This window comes from Manduca sexta, chromosome 16 (genome assembly GCF_014839805.1).
Source record: "Manduca sexta isolate Smith_Timp_Sample1 chromosome 16, JHU_Msex_v1.0, whole genome shotgun sequence".
In the NCBI taxonomy this organism is placed as follows: domain Eukaryota; kingdom Metazoa; phylum Arthropoda; class Insecta; order Lepidoptera; family Sphingidae; genus Manduca; species Manduca sexta.
In genome coordinates this window covers 13465816-13488978 of record NC_051130.1, presented here as the reverse complement: position 1 = coordinate 13488978, position 23163 = coordinate 13465816, and the positions used below count along the sequence as shown (strand labels likewise).

The window sequence follows — 23163 nt, the reverse complement described above, 5'->3', positions numbered from 1 at the left end:
TTATTTTATATTTCTCGTTTCCTGTTGCATAATTTTACATCGCAGTAGTTTCTTTGAGTTCTTTTTAACCTAAAATAAAACCGACACTGTCCGGTTTTTATACTTTTTGTGCAGAACTCGACAGAGAATGTCGGAGGTAGCGGTCGGGCCGGCGGAACAATGCGGGTGCACGCTGATAAAAGTTTTTAACAATATTTAGCGAGGTTTTTGTGCCGCCGCATTAGGGTCAACGCTACCTCGCGAAGGTCTACATTGCACTTGATACGAATAACAGAATTATCAACTCACTCAAATTGAATTTTTACATGAAAAGTTAACGAATATAGCACGATACTCAGCCGTGAATCCCATTCGTACTGTACAATAATATTATTTTTATACAATAGCCCTGACTTGTTATTTTTCCAGTTTGTAGCCCGTTTAATTGGGAGACATAAAGTGCTATTGCTAAAATGTTGACTGTTATCATCAGGCGAACGACTAGCCTTATTAAAAAAAAAATAAAACGTCTGATGCAGCGTACATATGATTTTGTTATTACTTGCTCCTGACATTCTCGACTATATCTATAAGCAATAGCTAAACACAATCTCCATACGAATAGACAACTTAAACGTATCAAATTCTCTAATAATTTGAATACGCGATATTAAAGACATCAATCAGTAATACGAATACAACAATTCACCTCTAACTACCCTAAGGACCAGACTCGGAGTCTTTGATATAATTTAACATAACCTTAGTAAACTGAAACTAAAGCTAAAGTAAACTCGACCTAGTGAAGGGCACAATAAGTCGATTTGAGCAATTGGAATTTTAAGCCGAGTGACTTTCAAGCCTACGGTGTAAGTTGGCTTTTTAGAATACTTGAATTAGTCATGAGTCAAGGCGTAACAGATACGATTTCGTTTGAAAAAATGTACTTTAAAAATGTTAATAAGATCTATAAGCAGTATGCTTCGCTTGCAAATCGCTATGTAACAGGTTTTATTCGCAGGTCTGGCAACCATATACGATGTTTTGTATTAAAAAAACATATTATGTTTGGCAACTATTACCCGACGTAGGAGCGATAGGTGTATGAAACTAAAATTGGCAGTTGAGAAATTTATGATTTTAAATTCTGAGCTACCACGAACAATCTATGCGTTTCTTTGTTCAATAATAAGCGTTGTTTGGAAGATTTGTATAGTTATTTAGCATGATTACAATATATTTGCCTTAAATACAATGATAGCATTAAAGTTTAATCATAACTGAACCTGCAGTAATAAAAACAAATGGATGTTAGGCTTTAACACACTGATCTGTTCATACATCCGTGCAGTGCGAGTGTGGTGGCGGGGCCGTGTGCTTTGGGGCGTTTGGCGCATTTTCAGCAGGTCATTCTTCATTATCTATTCCGTGTGTTTAAGTTATGTCGTCTGACATAAATTTGTCCCGAGAAGTTTTCAAGTTATTCACATATAAGGGTAACATAATAAAATTATTTTATAGGGTAAGTGAAGTGACTAGCTTTAGTTTAGGCTGTACTGAAGATCGATCGATCGTACAGCAGATCATCGAACATGCAGGGAACGTTATTCTTCTCTTGCGCACGCTCCCACCACGTCCCGGACACTGCACGGATGTGTGTGAATAGTTTTTTAATGAAGAAAGGCGAACGGTACAGCCATTACAGAGACCTTAAAGATTAAAGGATATCATTGAGATAGTTTCCAGAATACAATGTCTTCAGCTGATTGCAGGGCTTTTCACTCTGCTAGCCATTCGATTTTAAAGGACCGTTAAAAGTTATTGAAATCTCGGACTCGAGGAATTCAATAAATTTCTAAAAAGACTACGCTAAATAATACAAAAGTCCGCCCGATATGGCGATAGGCTCGCCCCTTATCACATCATGGGACGGAACATACTTGGCGAAAAGTGGGTGCCGTAGTTGCGCCTCTGCATACCCCTTCGGGGATAAATGCGTGATGTTATGTATGTATGTATGTATGTAATACAAAAGTGAAAACAAAAAAACTCGGTCCAATATTGTCGACCGAGAGATTATCATAGTTAAGTCAGGTAATTTCATATTAAGATGGCTTAGGACAAATCTGTTAAAGCGATAACACCAACCCAATTTATTTTTTTTACAAAACCTTTCTCCAATTCCAAATCCAATTCCTACACCTAAAAAATAGGCGTTTCATAATGCCTTTCAGTGATGAAGTTTGTGGTATGGGATTACTTATCATCAGGTATCTAACCCACTTTTGGCATTTTCTCTGTTATAAAAAATAAACGCGGTCTGCGTTCAGCGTTAAAGATCCTTCCTCTTGTAAAATTTCTTAACGAGGTTATCCATCATTCTGAACTTATGGTTCCTATTAAAATATTTGAACGGCAATATTTCACACTAAGTTAGCAGTTTGTGATCTCCAAAATTTGTCGGAATAATTGACAAAAACGGAGGGCGAAAGAAAATCTAATAACGAGCCTCTGTGTGCGACGTCTCGTGGGACTATTGATGGTCTCATGTTTTGGTCATATAATCAATATTTTTGATATTTAAATTATAAATTATATTAAAAGGGGAAAATGGCCCTGGCAGATGTGAGGTCCCGGGCTGCTTCCCTTCTGCCTCCTCGGGAATAAAGGCGAGCTCCTGTATGTCTAAGCTATTGTTTATTGAGTGCTAAAAATCTACTTGATAGCCGTGTGAACCGTACCCGATGTCGCCACGTGTCGGCCGGGCCGGAGGGGCGGGGTGGGAGAGGAGTGTGCGTGTAAGCTGATTACCGCGACAATCTACTGTTGTGCCCAGCACGAGGCGCGGGAGCTACCCAACCGCACACACAGCCGCTTTTGACACGGACGAGTGCTTCACTGTTTCATACAATATTTCAATAGATCTTGCAAACTGTATACGAATATATCATTCTAAATTGGCCTTTGTTTGCCTCATTTGTGGTTTCCTAGAATAAAATCTCTGTGTAATTTTCTGGGATGGAAAATTTAACGTTAATCTACGAGTTGGTGTATTTATGTGCTAATGTTCCTCATGGTGTCCCTCGGCGGTGGACAGATGTACTCGCTCCTTCGGATAGACCTCCCACCTAGTAATGTACCACAGCAGTGATGCGCGGTGCATAGATGGTACCTAAACATCTGTACAATTGAGGAGTTTAGACAGTACAGGGGCAGGACAGGAGGCTGGGAGGCGAGGGAGGGCTCACTCTCACATTATTTCCGGATTAGGGTACTTACAAGGGGCACACAGAGGACGCATAAGTATGCAAAAAGTTTTTTAAGTAAAAAAGGAAAGTCGCGTACCATTATTTTTAGCGCTAACGACGCCATTCCTTTGTTGGGAATGTGTGGATGTGCGAGCACGCGCCGTTATCTTTTACGAGTTTAACAACCTACTTACTGCAAACAGGATTTATTGAGAAAAAAGATAAATTGTAATTAAAGGCTAAATTTATTATTTTTACTGCCTTTTTATCTAATATCTAGAAGGCAGTTTCGTCCATCTAGACTGTGATCTAGACAAAGTTAAAACAACGACTTAGTTACATTCACAAACGCTTTATTTTTATTTGCACCTATGGTATAGCCTGACCCAAAAAATAAAAAAAATCTCGCCATGGTGTGATTTAATATAGAACTAATTTCTTGTTTCGACAATTTTTAAAACGAAAAAGTAAAAGTAATGCCGCCAATGCAGGTTTTTTATAAGTCATACAATGCCGATACAGATGTGTGTGGAACTTGATGCTCGCCAGAATTATAACATCGTGTCTTACTGGAGATGATGAGACATCAATTCATCGGCACGTTTCAGTATGACAGGTTTTTTCACCATGAGCACGAGGCTCACTGTACAATCTACAGTACAATCAACAGTCGAGTAAACTGCTCTTCTAAGTGCCAAATGTCCATAATTTATAAACTCTACTTAACCTCAAAACTCTTATTATATGTAGTTGTACAGCTGTTTTGAGGGACACTGACAAGTCAGGATGGCCGAGCGGTCTAAGGCGCTGCGTTCAGGTCGCAGTCCACTTCTGTGGGCGTGGGTTCGAATCCCACTTCTGACAAACTATTTGTTTTATTTTTGGGGACGATTGAAGTTTATATTCAATTCTATAGGACAGACGACCAACAATATATTTCATATCGGTTCTCTGTATGTTCATACAATAGCTACACAAAAGCGCGCAGCGTCTCTCTACCACACACAATTTCAAAAACGGGCTAGATTGGAAATTCTGACGACTGTTACAAAATATTCGTCAGCCCTGCACACCGCACAACACGAGAAGCTCTTGATAGTGCTGAGTATGTATTCCGATCACGTAATGACATTATTTTATGTAAATGACTCAAGCCCACGCCATATTTAACTATGTTTATCCTGTTCCAATTACTCGTAATATCCAGCGCTTTATATATGCTGTATATTGTACGGTATAACAAGAACTCGTAGCGCTTACAGCTTTGTAGTAAATTAGTGGATTCGCAGTATCGGGCTTTGTTTTGATAGGCTATGGGTGCCGGGCATCGGGCGCGGCTGGAGCTTAGGAGCGATTGAATAATTTACTACTACCGGCAGCGTCGGCTCCGGCAAACACGATTACTTTTTATCGATCGCATATTTTATTTTATAAATGTTGCCTTTTTATCATTTTAGAGCCTTAGATATAAACACTAACACGAGATAACTTCACTGCATCTCTGAAAGGGTAATTAGAGAATTCATCGCTGCGGTATCTTTCTACATGATATCGTAAAAGTGCGGAGTTCCTGCAAAACAGGTCTTAGGAAATAGTTTTAACCCTTGGAAGATGTTTAAATCGAAATACTGAAGTTGTTGCGCGCGATAATAACCATAACAATATAACTACGCAAACAGACTAACTTAACATATGAGAATTTCACTTTGTAACAAAGCACATCTGCTTACCTTTTCGAGATTCAGCCAAATTTATATCTGCTGTCAAATCAAGTTGATTAACGGGTCCACGGTGGTCTATTTGCAATATCGCTGCACAGCGCGCCGCGCGGCAGGTATCGGATGACTATTTTAGCGCTAGTCATTAACGCCGCGGGAGAAGTGGCGCGACCCGCCGCGCTAACAAGCTCGCACACACGTCTGTCCTGACGAATCCTGGAATTCGTTTGTTCACTCCAATATGGACATTTTAGATGCCTTTTTGCGATTACCATATGTGTCAAACATGACCGGTAGTCATTCCTTTACCCGGAGAGTTAGTTCAACGACTCTTTTCAGGTTATTTGCTCGCGATAACGTCAACATTTCTGTAGAATTAAACAAAAACAGCGAATTATTTTATCTAAATTGGAAATTTTAACCAAACCCTCACTGTTCACAGTCTACGTCGTTGTCTACGTACAGTACCACGTGACTAAAGACGCGTTTGTGAAGATCTTATTACACTTAATATAATGCAATCGAAAAGCGCGTAGATATTAGTTTTCATTTGATTTATCACCCTTGAATATACTACTTTAATTATTCCTATCGCAATATTAGTGCTAAAATAAACATAATAAACGTGATTTTCCTCTGAACAATCGCTCTAAAAATTTCTCAAACATACGTTTATTTTGAATCGTGATAGTTCAAGCGTTTTAGTATCGGATTATACTGCATGGAGCTAGCAATCGTTAGAGATATCAAACAAGAAATTCCCGTGGTATCCCTGCTGATTCCGGTAGAAAATATACATAATAAAAGACATGTGGATTGTCGCACTAGGCCAGCTTGGTGGAATAAGCCCTAATCCTTCTCAGTAGTAGAGAAAGCCCATGCTCAGCAGTCGGTAAGTATACAATAAAAGGCTGATATTTATTATTATTATATGTGTATTGTGCAGCATACCACTAGTCGTGCGATGGTTTGATAAATAATTCATACTAGCTCACTACAAGTGAAACTGAACAACGTATAATAATAATAATAATAATATCAGCCCTGTATTATATACTTACCCACTGCTGAGCACGGGCCTCCTCTACTACTGAGAGGGATTAGGCCTTAGTCCACCACGGTGGCCTAGTGCGGATTGGTAGACTTCACACACCTTCGAAATTCCTATAGAGAACTTCTCAGATGTGCAGGTTTCCTCACGATGTTTTCCTTCACCGTTAAAGCGAACGATAAATTCACAAAGAATGCACACATGATTTTTTTTAGAAAAGTCTAAGGTGTGTGTGCCCTTGAGATTTGAATCTGCGGACGTTCGTCTTGGCAGTCCGTTCCACACCTAACTAGGCTATCGCCGCTTATGTTAAAAAGTAAATTCGAGTTCATAATTTGAATAATTCGAAGAGACCTAAGCAACTCAAATACTTTTTTATGTACTCCCATCGTGGGAATGGAACCTAATACCACATGATTCATTGCCCAAATACGACGCTAATAGACCAATGATCTAACTCATACAGACACGCATGAATAAATAGCTGTATAGACGAAATTAATAGACGTTTGAAGTAGAGCTCACGTATTTGAAGTGTGCTCGTGTGTTCGGCAGGTTCGCGCAGACGATCGAGCCGTAATGAGCAAGGACTTGTTTGAACGCGTTCTGATAATCTGCTCTGTGTGTCTGAGTCTCGAGAAACTTCGGTGAATACCTTTGAAATAAATTTTAAAAATGTAAAATTTATATAACTATATTAGTTTGAGCGGGTCGCATGTCTCATGTTATAATGTACATTGTATGTTAATTTTCAATAACCAAACTCAGAGACTTCACTTTAATGAACATTTGACAGTTTTTGTTATTCGGTCATTTGCCCATACGGAGCGAGTAAACGTCTTATATTTATTGAATACAGGAAAAAATAAATAACAAAGGTGGCTTTCAAAATTGTTAATTCACTGACCTTTTGAAGAAATTCATTAGAATTCAATTTATAAAAACCTATTTTTAAGTTTAATATACAGAAATTACAATCACTTAGCAAGCGACATCATGTCCCAACACAGTTAAATCTGCCCAAGACGTAACAATAGCATACCTTCAGGCCGAGTTTTTGCGCGGCCGGGTCCCGGGCGCCGGGGCAGGTCGGGCAAGTCATTAGCACAAAACAACGCGTACAAGTTACATATCGGAGACTCGCCACAGTTTGTTGTACGTGATTTATCTTGCAAACTTGCCCGCTTTGTTGGCAATTCGTACCCACTGCGTTGTAATCTTGGGCTTTATGTTTTGCGATATTACGCTAGTGTACACTTTCGGATTCGTGCGATTTTTTTAATTCTATCTGTTTGATAAAGGCAGGGCCGATGAAACAAATATATACAAAGGCGTGTTCTTGATTAGTATGTTTTTTTGCTGGGTAAAAAATATCAAATCCACACAACAGCCGTTTATATATTCTCCCTGAATACGCGTTTACAAGTCCATTTAATATAAACTATGTATTACGGCACTCTATAGACCTAAGTTTTTAATTAAAATACGTGTATAATTACAATGTAAAGTATGTCACGTATATGAGCAATGGGTACATAGATGATGAGAAGATAAGCTTCACAACAAACAAGTTATAATGAACTGGAGGGAACTGCCAGCCCATTCCACACCGCCGCTCACCGCCACACGCCGCACGCGCGCTGACAGCTCTCTTGTTAACCGACTTCAAAAAAGGGGGAAGTTATTCAATTAAACAAAAAAAACACCAGTATAAAATCCAATGAAATCATATTTTTTTTACTGCTTCGCACCTTTACTATTGTCCTCAAAACTTGACTACAAACGTTTTCACACGTATAATTATTTACCCCGTCGAGGTTGGATGAAAAATCTAGAAAGGCTCATATGAAAAAGCCATTGCCAATAAGCCGTGAATATATTTAATTCAAATGTGCTCAGCACGCGCAGACGTCATGCGTGGTGCTCATCATTTTGTAGCGAGTCCGTCCTCTGGAGAAATGAATGTAATGTGCGGCACATACTCGAGCGAATACCCCACGCGTTGCATGACAATTTCATTTTATAACGTATATTTTTGCATAGATTTTTATAACCCTCCGCTTTAAGCATGCGCCAGTACTATGAGTAATAACGCCTGCCCCAGCATATGTAATGTATGCGCATCGATACCCTACAATAGTATGTTGATACAACCAAGAGCTCTTTAAATAAAATACTCTCGAAAGTTAATGAATTCTTTATTTTTTTAAGGAAAACTAAATTATCTATACTGTCCAGTCTGTGGGGAAAGGCGTACAGTTACGTTGGGCTCACCGGTCTTACGAAACACCGAAAGATCGTCCGGGTATAATGTCATCCGATCAACCATCACGCTCGATCGACTTCTTAACATTATATAAACGCTATACCAGTACATCTATCAAGATTCGGCGGTGTGTCTACCATCTGCCAAAACATAACAACCGCAACCGTCCCTGCGCAACGCCGGTCCAACTCTAGTAAATTGTAGAGGATCCGAGTCCCCCACACACCAAAGGACTTCCTTAACGTCTACGGCACAGAGTCGCACAATGAACGAAAGAACAAAAGACGTAGTCGCAGTGTCTATTGCGCTCGCAACCCCTGAACTCTTTGCGAGTTGCCTCTTGCGACAGATAGGAATTACCGTGGTGGAATTATTTGTTTTTAATTCTTGGGCGAAAAGTAAGTAAATCCTGAAAAATACTTTCGACGGAGAAGTAAAGCAAGATTGTCTGTCTCTAAGAAATCGTGGAGACCGATAAAACCGGCCATTATACTAGGTACTGTTTCTTTGAAGCTTCGATTTATTTTGTATTTATACGTCTACCTACTTTATAACGTACAGCAAAATATTAAATAAATAAATAAAGTCTAATAATCTGTTTTCAGACTAGTATGTCATATGCAAAAACGAAAGCTTTTCAACCTATCAGAAGGACTATATTATTTAAACAATGAACATTATGCATATTTTTCATAGTAATTAGCAGGTAACAGTGGTCTGACAACGAAATCTTTGCAGCATTGTACAAGGTGAATTCTTAAACTTGCTCCGCCATAGTTGTTCGGTAAGATTTCAATAGAAATTTCATTCCACATGCCAGGTGTGGAGAATCACACTCTTGAAAGGAATCTCTGCAGTATGTGCGTAAGTTTTTATATTGGGCAAAGTTTGGGTATGAATTTGTTTTGACTTTCTTTTTATGAAATCGAATACAACGTACTTAATGAACTGATGAAGAAACAAGCTGGTGGCTTAATTTATAGTAAGAGCCATGTTTAGCCGGTGTTGCCCCTGACGGCAAAACCTTATCGATATTGTAAGGATATTCTTGGATGAGCAATGCGACATACTATCAGATCGCTTTACAAGTTTGTTGTACCTATCAGTCTTGTTGTCTACATATCCCGTCTTTAACCAGTAAACTCTCGCCATCAGTTTCAAAATCACCCTATTACAGACCATTTCGGAGCCATATTCTATTGTAATAAAAATACACAGCAGTTAATTTATGTAAGTTTCATGAACATGTTCGTGATGTTAAAAACGTTCGCTTCATTATCATAATAGGCCGAGGGTGACGTGTAGGGGGTGCGCGGGCGCGAGGAGCGGGGAGACGCGTGATATGGCCCGTTATTGGTACTGGTACACACCTGCCGCCGCACTCTGCGATACTCAATTTTCGACTTATCCACTTAGCTTGTTACGACATCCTTTGCGACTTATTTGACTACAAAGGATTGATGTGCCAAGTGGTCTATCTATGCGATCTCGCGTCATATATGAGGTGGTATTGAATAAGTTTAAAGTGTAATTAGTTCTTACACCATTGTTTTGGCACGTTAACTTGTTTATATTTAACTCGTACGGTTTCGTAAGCAAGTAAATTCTTCCAATATATAAATTGTTCGCGGTGTTACTATGTAAAAAATTGGAGTTCAGGGCCCTTATTCTGTATGATAGTGTAAGCGCGTAACGCGGCCGTGTCATGTTATCTTCGAGAAATGTGCGTGGAATGGTATTCTGTAAGCCAAATCCCTATAGTCCTAAACATGACGCGTTGTGTTGCGTGCTTGTTACGCATTGTCAAAATAACGTGTGAGATAGAGAATAAGGGCCCTGTTTGTAATTTCCTACGACCTTCGCCCGCTATACGTCTTCACGCGGCAACGCGTCTTCCACGCACGTGACTCGCGCACACGCCATGTGCCTGTCAATTGTCAGATTTGTAGTTTTCCGGAAACATATTTGGGGATGCGGGTAATATTCTACTTCAAGGAACACTATACAAACAACAAGAAACTAAAATATTATTGAACTTTATAATATTTGGTTTCATAAGAAATTATTAAAACACAATGTAATTACCGGGCACCGTGAAACTTAATGTAATTCAATTGTAAATTTAATCAATCATGCTACGACTCCAAACCGTATATATTACAAAGAGAAATTATTTTGTTGGTTATTATTCAGTCTTATTTTTTATTTTATGCTTTTATTTATTTAAAACACTGATCTAACTGGACCCCTACACAAAAATAAATTGTCATAAAATTTTTGTAGCCCAAGGTTAAACAACAATATTCTTATAATGATTTCTTATGTTTACGCGAATGTTAGACATTGAAATAAAACTAAAAACTATTTAACAGATTTTATCGCGGTTTTTTATATTATTATTTTCTCGACGCGTTTTCATGGTCACGGGGTCAGTCCCCCCCGTGACCATGAAGGCTGCAAAGTCTTCGAAAAATAATAATATAAAAAACCGCGATAAAATCCGTTAAATAGTTTTTAGTTTTATTTCAACAATATTCTTCATATGTGAGCATTTGTAAACAACATTGAATCTAACAAAATAAAGATCATCAAAATTGTAATTGATTTTGAATAGTTCTCTTCGAAGTTGCAGGTCAAACAACAATATTCTTGGCGTAGTATAATTTGGAAGCATTACAGCACCTAAAACAAACAGAATTGTTCAAATTCAATTTAATTTTAAAGTGTTCCAGTTCCCATACTAATCAAATAAAACTCGACCGTTTGGAAGCTGTACGAAATCCAATGCAAAAACAATAATTTTGTAAAACCAAATATTTTACAAAACAATAGGTAAGGTATTGTTCTGTTCCAGTTTTTGTGCAGAAATTATAACTATGTATTGTTGAACATATTTATCAGGTTTTTGGTTGTTTGACTATGAAGTTAACCGCTGAATAAACAAACAACATTTTGGATTAAATTATTAGGAGATAAACAATAGTATAGCGTTTCGAAACTTACAAAGGTATACACTTCACGCAACTAACTTTACGGTTAATTCCACTTTGTCCAGTAGTAAGTTAAAACAGATAATTTATCTGAGAGCTACAAACAATATCTGCTGGATAATGTGGGTATGTGTGTGATCTAGTAAATATTATACACGATAGCAAGGAAAAATATTAGAATCGCTTCAAATGGAGCGGGAACATTAAATATGTAGATTAGTAGATTCTTGAAGAAGTCTAATTAAGCACTTAGGTTCTAACGGTCAATCCTTGTGACAAAAAGTAAATACAGTTCAGTCGTATGTGCTTCTTATTGTATACTTTATCTAGAAGAAATAAAAGCTTTAACTATAATACCCAGATTAGCTGTAATTAATTATCATATTGTTCGAACAAGACATTTTCCATTTAGCTACAACTCATGCTGCGAACCACTTCAGCCGAAACGTTGTGTTAATTTAATACAACTGTTTTGAGTTTATTTTACGAAGTTAAGAATGTTAGGTAAATATAAATTAATCTGTTGTCGTGTCCGTGTGTAAACCCGAGGGTACACGATAAATTAGATAAGAGAAGTTCGTGCCCGTCGCGCCGCGCGCCCTTAATGATCTACACACACTCAAAACGATTAAGAAGGATTATTTTAAATGTTTGAGCCTAATTCATGGGCTTAACGTAAACCTTTTGCGAATATTGTTTTGTTGAGACGATGAGCCGCGGTCTCTGTGGGTTGACACAGGTCGGCAGGGCGGGATCCATGGACTAAATTACAAACATAAATCATATAAACTAGTCTACGTATTATACACACACGTTTATACTTTAATGTATGGAAGGTTGGGGAGGAGTGCGACTACTGAACTCATGGCTTGTCGAGTTTTATAATAGATATCTTATCTTCTATCAGCAGCGAAGAGTGAAATTTTCGTAAAGGTACCCCGATACAACATATAGATACTAATATACATAAATGTAGTCTGAAAAATTATTAATTAGATTTTATATAGATTACAAAAATGAAGCTAGTAGGAATCGGGTTACAGGACCCTTCGTCACCGTCATCTACCACCATTCCATATCACCACATCGAACAAATATTGAATTGAATGCCCGTTCCGTTAATACAAATAAGAGGAACTCCAATACCTTCCTCTATTATTCTCTCACACAGTGTTGAGTTGTGAACCCGTCCCCTCGAGTCTGCAGACGTCTCCCTTGAATGTTCAGCGTCGCGGAGCTCCTCACGCGCCCTCTCCAGCGGAGAGCCCTTGGCGCTCACGGAGACACTCCGAAAACATCTCGCCTCCAATTACTCCGTTCCGATGATTTGTTTATGTTGTTACGATTGCTATATATCAGTGATTTCGTTGAGTAATAGACACCATTAGGATATTCGTTGTTTTGGAGTTAATAAATCAGTTGTCGTCGGCATTTTACATGAGTGGATAATTGATGATGCCATCGAAGGACCAAGCCGTACTATATACATTTTTATAATACTGCCGAGGGGCAATCTTTTCTCGTCACTCTACGTACCATCAGGTATATTGGGATCACTTTATCGTACATGTAAAAAAAAGAACTACGTCGGTGTGAGGCTGCTATCACAGACTAATCCGACGGAACCAGCTACGATGTCAAATCCTAATACCTATCCAGATACAAACATTAAACTTATAATAACCCCTTTTTGAAATTTATATGCGATGACTATGTTACTTGTAGCAATGTAAAACAACAGCCATTACATTGGCATTAAGTAGTGCGTATTCCTACGCCGCGAATGTCCCGCGCGGTTTCCGCCCAGACCCTCACCTGCTCATTACTCTCTATAATCCACACACTTTATTTCTCGACTTGTTTGTTGGTGCCTCATTAAAAATTCACTAACATTCAGCAGTTACATTACAAATATTATAATTCTACCGCTTCGTTAGTCTGACTATAGTGGTAATTAATCTCTGTGGACATTTCAACTTAAAAGATTGAAGGTTCAAATCCTAAATGTAGGAATTAAAATTGTCAAATAAAAAAAGGACATTGATGGCACTAAAATTTTGGCTCTGTATGGGGTTAAGCCCATAATATCACAGGATATCGTTATATATTATTTTCATTTCTTCCTACACCTTAGGATACCTGAGCTTAATAAGAAGTGTTAATAATAACAATTTTAATTCATTTGTGAAACATAAAATGCTACTCTGATGCCTGTAAAATAATTAATTTTATATATCGAACACAATTGTGTGAATCCATAGTGTCTCGGGAGCTCTGGGAGCATGGCCCACTCGTTTGTGCGAAAATAAAAACTTACCCGAGTTAGACAAGTTGTGTAATACGTGTGCAGCGCGGCAGCTAATATCGCCGCGCGCTCGTATGGAATTTCTTCACAATTCCGACTCCAGATATTGTTTGTATAAAGTTTTATAACACTGATGTTTATGTACTTCATATTATGAACTGTTTTTAACTATAATATTGGTTCATTGGTTTAATAAGAGCATTTTGGACTGTGCAAACGTTCGAGATGAATCCCTTAGCTAGTAAGGTACTTAACCTTACTACCTGGGAATGTTCGTGTTAGACAAAAAAAAAGTAGTGTTGAATAATTAAATGATGTATAGCGCTACGATGTTTATATACAGAAGCAACATCATAAAGATTATAGACTTTAAATATTACAATCCTTTTTTGTTTGCAATTGTAAGAAAAATAGTTATTTAAACTCGTATTTCTTAGTAATGAAACACAACGATGCTTTGTTTATTGACAAAAATAGATACCATTTCAGATGAACTCTCGCCTACTATCTAAAATGCTAAGCGTTAGGAACTCATTCGGAGTTTGTTGCGGAGGCGATCCTGCACAGATTGTTTGTAATGAACGCAAAAAGAAAGCCGGCGCGATAACATCCCCAATACTTTAATGAGTTTGTATAGGAGAGCCCGCGCCGCGCATACCGATCCCGTGCGGTAACTATGCGGGACTTCGAACAATGAGTTTACACAAAAAGTAATGTGATTGTATAACGTTATATAGATAACGCAGCCAGTGGTAACACTGACGTTTTCCAGCTTTAAGAAATTAAACCAACGACTCGACGTTGTGCGCAGTAATAACACAGTACCATGATGTACTTACTTTGCGATTGTCATTGGGCATGCATCAGACCTTCAGAGGAATCGTCCTGTCCCTTCATCTATCCAACTAATGCTATGACGGAACGGTTATGTACATCTTTTAATGTTTCTCACTAAACCGATAAACCGCTTAACGGTTTGTACGGTGAAGCATTTATATCGGCATGAATATTCTCGCAAAGTTCGGAGCAAAATCTAACGTTCTATAAAATATTGGCCAAAATATATTGAAGACATACGTCAGTTGTAACAATGTTGTGATATCGTAGAGAGCAGGCTATCGAATGCATCGATCCGTGAGGCAATTACTGCCGAGCTCCGACCCGGCAGATTGTCGCTAGTCCGCGTAGCCCCGGGAGAGGACGCGATGTATCTCGCTCCGTGCGAGCTTGTGCGCGCTATTTGTTTTCGAGCGATCATTTTGTCGTAGAAAGCAATGAATATCACAATGCGCACAACGATAAAAACGTCGCAGCATTTTTAAAACACTTTTAGCCATATTTAGGCAAGACTTAAGACAGCTTAACATTATATTATCAAGTATTATATCCTGCGATAAATATTCGCGTGATGCGCTATGCGACTATAAAATAATGTCCATAGATTTCCTTGTCGCGGCGTGTGCTAGCTCAAGGCATTCGAGTATAGAATGCAATTATATTTGAAGCGGGTTAAACGGTTATTAAGGCCACCTTTCGAGTTTGACATGACGGGCGGCTGACGGAGAGCCGAGTTACTAATGCGCTGCTAATTACATTTTCAACTGTTTGTACAATAATTGAATTTAAACTGAATTGGAATAATAGCAATGGATACATTAATTATATTAACTGATAATTTTGTTCCATTGACTATCTATCGTCGATTTATGACAGTAACGTAAGTATTGATCATGTACAGTCAGTCGTATCCATCACGGTGTAGGGTAGCTGGTTCACATCCTTTAAGACGGTTCGATACAACACCTCAACCAAGTAACCCATGATGTCTTAAAAGTTTGTAATATATTTTAACTTAATTGTGTTTACTGCGTCGATTAAATGTGGTGTAGTCATTTGGTCGTATAGATACAAAATACGTTTTTTTACTACATTGGAGCAGCATCGAGTTGGCTATCAGTGCGGCGATTAGCTTCGGCCATAATCGTTCCCGCAGTAGTTAACATTCGAAGCCCCGCGTCGGAGAACATTAAGCTGCAACGAACGATGCCAAGGGCACTCGTTAGCCGGAAACTGTTCACAAACTTCAAAGTTCAGGTACAAGCTGAATATCAATAGCTTTGAAATATATAGCACACAACTAGGTAATCTGACGGACCGTCTGCAGGGTTGAAAGGACTATTAGGATCATTGTAGGAACTTATTGTTTCATTTTTGTCCTTCTGCCTTTTGACGATAGCGAAGGGCTGATGGTATTGTACTTGCAGGATCATACTCGGATTCATGAGGTTCAGGGTTCGCCTCTAAAGCCAGGTAATAAAACATCGTGTAAGATTTCAGATCCGCAAACACACCAGAATTGATATCAGTGATATCCTAGCAGCCTTTTAAAAAATGGGACGTTTATAAACATGGCTAAGTGGGTGCGATTGTTACCTCATTGCCAACACTTTGGGTCAAAGAATGAACTTACACAAAAGGAAAAAACTATATTATATTTTAAGTTGCCATTCCCATAACTAATTATTTTAGGTACTAGTTATCAGCTATAACATATGAGAATCAATGTTCAATTTCTATTCAGTGTAAGCACAACAGTATTGTAGCGTCACACAAAGGAGCTCTTGATGGGTAATTAGCTTGCAATAGTATTAGACGCGCTGCGGCGTGTCTACAACAGCGCTATGTTAGGCCGGACGTATATTTGTGACTAAATAATTATTGAGTCTCACTGTACGTGATATTCAAAATGATAATATCATAACAGCTGGGAACAGCACAGACAATCTCCCACGTTTGTAACGTAGCGTTATAAATATTTTTAAATATCGTTTAAACTTTTTATTTAGTCGATAACTAATCGACTATTTTGGACAGCGCGTCGACGCTGACGCTGATTTCCCTCGCCGCCGCGCCAGTCGTGCTCCGCCACCGCAGCGGACGGTCGTTACATATCTATACTATTATATAAAGCTGAAGAGTTTGTTTGTTTGTTTGAACGCGCTAATCTCAAGAACTACCAGTCCAAACTGAAAAATTATTATTGCGTTGGGTAGCCCTTTGTTCGTGGAGTGCTATAGGCTATATATCATCACGCTATACCCAATAGGAGCGGAGCAGTAATGGCTAATCTCAGGAACTACCAGTCCAAACTGAAAAATTCTTTTTGCGTTGGATAGCCCTTTGTTTGTGGAGTGCTCTAAGTTATATATCATCACGCTATGACCAATAGGAGCGGAGCAGTAATGGCTAATCTCAGGAACTACCAGTTTGAACTGAAAAATTCGTTTTGTGTTGGATAGCCCTTTGTTCCTGGAGTGCTATAGGCTATATATCATCACGCTATGACCAATAGGAGCGGAACAGTAATGAAACATGTTGCAAAAACGGGGAAAAATAATTAGTTTTGAGAGCTTCCGTTGCGTGTGCTGCGTAAACGGTTAAAGTTATGCAACAATGATGTATGACGGGATTGTTCCTCTTAAAAAGTTCTAAAAAAATATATTATAAAACAAAGTCCCCCGCTGCATCCGTCTGCCTGAACGTCTTAAAGTCAAAAACTACCCAACGTATTAAGATGAAATTTGGTATGGAGACAGAATGAAACCCTGGGAAGAACATAGGCTCCCGGGAAACTACTACTTTTATAATGGAAAACTTTAGCCTGAAAAACTTTATAACGCGGGCGAAGCCGCGAGCAAAAGCTAGTTATAGATAAACGATACGCATGGTGAAGCAAGGCGCCCGGCTTACGGACGAATGTTGAATTTATAATTTTTGCCCGAACCTGTATTACCTTTATATGATACCTATAATCTAGCCTAAGTGTGTTAGTGTTAGTATGTACTAATCACTCAATATAATATGTTAAACTAATTCCATAGTTTCATTTAAGTACTTGTGTAGCATCTTAACGTGACACGTTGTGATAAAAAGGTGTACCCGTTTACCCTCTGGTATTCACCAGAGATTGCATTGTATCATAGTGGTATAGACTTAAACAATGCACTTCTGTAGACACATATGTCATGACGCATACGCTACAGTGATGATCTTCGCTCCATAGTTTGGGGTCCTGTTCGCGATGTCACTTTTTACGACTAGCTGCTGTATGCTCTGTCGAGATTTTATGTAGTTGCTAACAAATCGATGGAAATGTAGCATAACTGAAATTGTACTATTCCGGTAACATTTCATTTCAAATATTTACATATTGTGAGCAGTCCTTCACGCAGCAGTCGCAGCTACATGACGAGCCTTATAGCGCAATACAGGTGCCTCCCCTCGCCGCCCTCCCCTTTCGGTGGTTCTCAAGAGCACTCATTAAATTGCTGAAACACGCGCGGAGCCGCGCCACTTACATCACATCTCAATCTATATCCGTGATATTGATGGGTACGCAGTGCGAGCTGCCTTTGATTATACGGCAAGTAATAAAGCTAAGTACTGCGATACCATATATAAACTCAGCCGTTTACTGTATTTTGATATTTCAAGGTTTGTATGCGAACGATACCGAGTGTTTGTGGACGTGGCATTTACCATCAGCGCGTCGGATCGCCTCGTCATTCAGTAAAGAAAACACTAACAGAAGACGACAAATCTAATCTCATTAATTAGTCATCGAGTGTAGAGCCCAACGCCTCACAGCCATTGAAGAGTGTCGACGCTTTACGACACGTGTCGAGCTCACGTAACGCGGCCGACACGTAAAAACACGTCGTAAACGCGCGGAGCTGCGGCGCACCGCCGGCGTAACGTCTCTTGTTTACGATAATTAGAGCCCGTCTCGATGAGCGTCACACAAACGCATAGTGTCGACGAGATATAATCCACGCCTCTATTACGACCTTCGTATGAAATGTTCGTCTTAGTGTGCATACGAATTAGGACAGTTACGTGACTGTATAGTTGTTCGACAAAACACTAATAATATCAGCTAATCTTCCATACCTCAATGATGCTACATTTGTTGTATGACTATGTAATAAAATACGGATGGAACTGTAAAGCTTTTGTACATTTTATTTATTTATTTATTGGTAGTAAGGAACGCCAAGGTACACTCTTAATGAGAATTCTGTGAGCCTATAACGCCTTCCTTTCAGAATCGTCATTGATAAATATAAACTTCTACTGTAAAAACAGTAATCATGATAGAATTCCTTAAAATATTCTTTTCTATTTATCAAATAAATATCAAAAATAATCATACTTAATGACTTCCAAGTACACCATTATTTCTGAAGTCTGCTATTGACTGAAAATTAAATAAAACAAATTGACTAACAGCCTAACAGATCGATGTCTTCCAGAATGTAATGAGATAAAATATTTTGTGATTTTGTTTCATAACGAGAACCCTTGAGCATGTCTTCACCTTTTCCTCGTATATTTTTTTACCTTTATTTCCGTCATTCGGAAAACAGAATTCTACTTATTGTCGGAACGAAATGTTGGTGGAAAGTACCCAATAAATATTTTTATACCTAAATGAAATGTGTATACACCAACTAACTATTATTAAATTGTAGGCAGCTTAGAGATAATATAGATCACAACTCTATGATGAGAGTTGCATTTAGATCGTAATGTTCGCATAATCATGTGCAGTAAAATTGGGTTACCGAACCGCGATAAACAAAATTAGATATACAAAATCTTTATCGCAGATATTTCAAAAATATAAACGTGCAGAAGTGCACCTTCAAGTCTCCATGTTTACGCCTATATGGTAATAAATACACACACACACACACACTTTAACAAATCATAATTTTTATTCTAAGGAAAGTCACATTTTTTTACTTATGAGAGGTCACAGTTGCCGGAATGTCATACATTTAACAAATGAAGTGTAAGAACACACCGTGACCCGTCTCCCCGAGTGGAAGGGACGTGGCGCCGCGCGGGCACGATTCGGCAAGTGCTTTGCACACCTTATTGCGTAAGGGTCGTGGGAAAGCTGCAATGTCACTCAAACCTTTTGACGAATATGGACGTAAGGAAAAATCGTAGCAGAGATTTATTAATCATGAGGATGGAAACTAAGGATGGATGACCAGCTGTAATAACCACAAAATTTAAAAAAATCTTGGGTAAATTGCCTCCAAGATAAGAAATATGATTAGAGATAATATGTAGAGTCTCAGAAATGTCAGTGACGTCGGAAACGCAGCTGGAAGCTTCCACTTCAGGTCGGCTTTCTATGTAATAACATACCGTTCGAGTTTTATCCCTTGAGGTAGCTGTACACAAAACTAGTTGTAAAACGGTTCGGTCATTCACTAAGACGCGAAAGAATACACAAGCATTCGTCCCGACAAACTCTCTTGTTAGAGTTAAATTAGTTATCGTATTTGCTCAAACGATTTTACCAGTATCAAAGATAATTTCAACTATATATATTTATTTTTTTGCTTAATTTCACTTTAAGACCTGTTTTAGTTTCACAAGGCAAATATAATATTATTCAATTTGAAAAGAGTTCAATTTCTGTTTCCAGAATAGAAGCAATAAAATATAAAATCTATGTTCAATCCTCCTCCACTTGAGATGTGATTCGGGTGCGAAGGTTCCTTCGCAGACAATGTGACCGAGATTTCATTTCTGGTGCGCGGCGAGCGCCTCGTGACTACTTTAGAGCACGCTCCGGTCTAACGCGGTCGAGGAGGCGTCCGGTTCGGATGCTATATCATTTATATTGAATTTACTTACAGAACACTAATAGTTAAAGAAGGCTTTCAGTACGCAACTATTCGTACTCAAAATGCTGCTCTACATGTAGGTTAGAATGGTAAGCAACAACGCCGTAGTGTTCTGCACCATCTCATTATTATCAGCTGATAACAAAGTTGCCGTAGATGTTACGTTACTCTATAATGTATTACGCCATAATGATTGCTTAAAGAATACTGAATTTTTTAACAATGTATTAACAAAAAATAAAGCAAATTAGCCTTCGATTTTCACAAGAGGAAAATGTTTCGTAAAACATAAGAAATAAAAAACTTCGTACTACTAACTTTACTCCAAACATTAACTTTACCGTTGTTTTTATTATAATTAAGGCAAATTGCCGTTAAACCTAACTACGAGGCCTGTGTACACAAGTACCTGTATATTCTGTAGGTATTTCGCGGAGTTAATAGCGTAACATGAAACTTTAGACGGGCGTTTAACACGCTCCACTGGAACAAAGCGAGCATCTAGATCAAGGACGGCGCGGGGACGAGCTCACAGCTACGTGGCACCGTAGCACCTTAACGTTGTAGCGTCGTAGACTCGTAGCACCGTAGTCAGAAGTCACGTGTCATTACTACGGCACGTTGGAGGATTTTATAATTTTATGTACCGTGGAAGATAAAGAAATAGTGGATTGAAAGTAAGTTCAATGAAATAGAATTGATTTCATTACTAATACACGTTAGCTTCGGTGCTTTTGAGCCGCGAAACTACATTTATATTTGTAAGAGTAATGAGATATACCAAGTGTTTGCTACTCAACAAAAAAGATACGTGATGTTTTTTTAACGTATTCAATAATGATGACTATGAACAAAATGATGCCATATTGTTAATAACTGGTACAATGCGTAGCTACAATATCACACACATAGACCGATGACGGCGTAAGTTGAAAAAGAAGAAATTTTCCGATAATAAAGATTTTAACCGGAAGTTTACATTTTAGTGCATCACAGGCAGTTTAATATTTTTTAAGAAAAAAAGTCTACAAACCAACTTCCATTCTCATAAACATTAATTAATAAAAAAGTTATCGGCCTCAGGTATTTGTTTCACTAAATGTTGCAAAAATTTAATAGACGTATTATTTATTATGGATTTTATAGATCGATATAAAAACAAACACTGATTACGTCTCGTGGCTTAAAAATAAGGCGGTATTACGAATTAACTTCACAAATTGAAGTAAATACTCGAAATAATCGGGTTTAAGCCTTATTTCATTTCCGTATTCAATACGGTATAAAACTTTATAAAAGATGTAACAACCAGTATCGATAGTTAATTGTTTATCTTTCTTTTTCTTTTCAATTGTAACATTTGAGATTATTGAATAAAAAATATTTCTTAATAATCTGTTTTACGGGATTTTATATATAACACTATTGTGTTATATATAAAATAGGACTAAAAACAGAACAGACATACTCTAAAAAATTAGTTCTTTTGTTTTACTGTAAAATTAGTGTTTTCATCTTACATCTCAATTCCGCTGCGGGAACGATATTATCTTGTATGCAGAGTTAATTCAGTGCAGTAAGAAGCGGAAGAGCCGCCATAAAGCTTTCAGAGCCCTGTTTATAAGCGAAGTTAAGTTGCAGCCAGACAGAAATATGAAAGCGCCGCGACGTGCGCGGTACTTGGTCGCGTCCATAACTCGTGTGCAACTGTGCGCCAGCGCCGCGCCTCATGTTTGCGTTTTCAAGATTATTTGCTTAGAAACGAGCAAACTGTGAACATAACCCGACTATTCTACTATAAATTAAGAATGATGGAATATTCGTTTCTATCGAACGTCGTGTATTTGGAATTGTAGTCAGTGTTTATTGCCATTTGAGATTATCATAAATCAATACATAACCCTAAACCCGTTACGTTTTCCAAAGTAGGGCAATTTGAATAGAGTACGGCGGATGTCTATTAATAGTTATCAATAAACACTAAAGTATAAAGTATACTACAAGGCGTCCTCGTCGCGGCGGTCGGTCCTGCGGTGTGTAGGGCTTCCATCCGCCCTAGTTTCCATTTATCCTACTTTGCAAGACGTCTGGTGAGGACGTTTCAGAATGTCCAGGTATTTATATTTACAGCAAGAACCGGTAACGGTAAGTAACTTGCAAAATTCAGAGAAGTCATATGTTGAGGAACTTAAAAAAGATGAGCGAACGGGAGAGGGATATATCCGAGCTCCGGTAATCTCGGGCACGAGCTGTATGACAGATCTGCCACATTATGATGATTTCTTTAAGACATTGGGTTCAGTGTTTCATTCATACATACTGCCGAGAAACACAGCTCCCCGTTAGTATAGTTACCACAATAGAATACGTGTTTCATATTTTAACTCGTAAAACTAAATATAATAATAATATCAGCCCTATATTATATACTGTCCCACTGTTGGGCACGGGCCTCCTCTACTACTGAGAGGGATTAGGCTTTAGTCCACCATGCTGGCCTAGTGCAGATTGGTAGACTTCACATATCTTCGAAAATTCCTATAGAGAATTTCTCAGGAATGCGGGTTTCCTCACGATGTTTTTCCTTCACCTTTAAAGCAAGCGATAATTCACCAAGAATATACACATATTTTTTTTTTTAAAGTCAGATGTTATTTAAACCTGCGGACATTCGTCTCGGCAGTCCGTTCCACAACCAACTAGCCTATCGCCTGTTAAAACTAAATATATAATATCGCAATGTCCAAGGTGCATCCGACACTACGTCAGCACTTGATGCTAGGTCTAGTGGTGTGCAGGGCCGGGCGGAGGCGCACGGCGCGGTGAAAGGGGCGGGGGGTCTTGTCAACACTTGGCCGCTACTGTTTGCGCTCATTACGCCGCTGCCGATAAACAAACCGAT

The 23163-nt window shown here is 38.5% G+C and overlaps 1 non-coding gene across 1 annotated transcript; it reads left to right on the top strand.

Moving 5' to 3' along the window:
- The first annotated feature begins 4007 nt into the window (after positions 1-4007).
- On the top strand, positions 4008-4091 carry Trnal-caa. The gene has a single exon. It is a non-coding gene; the product is annotated as a tRNA-Leu (tRNA).
- The last annotated feature ends 19072 nt before the right edge of the window (positions 4092-23163 follow it).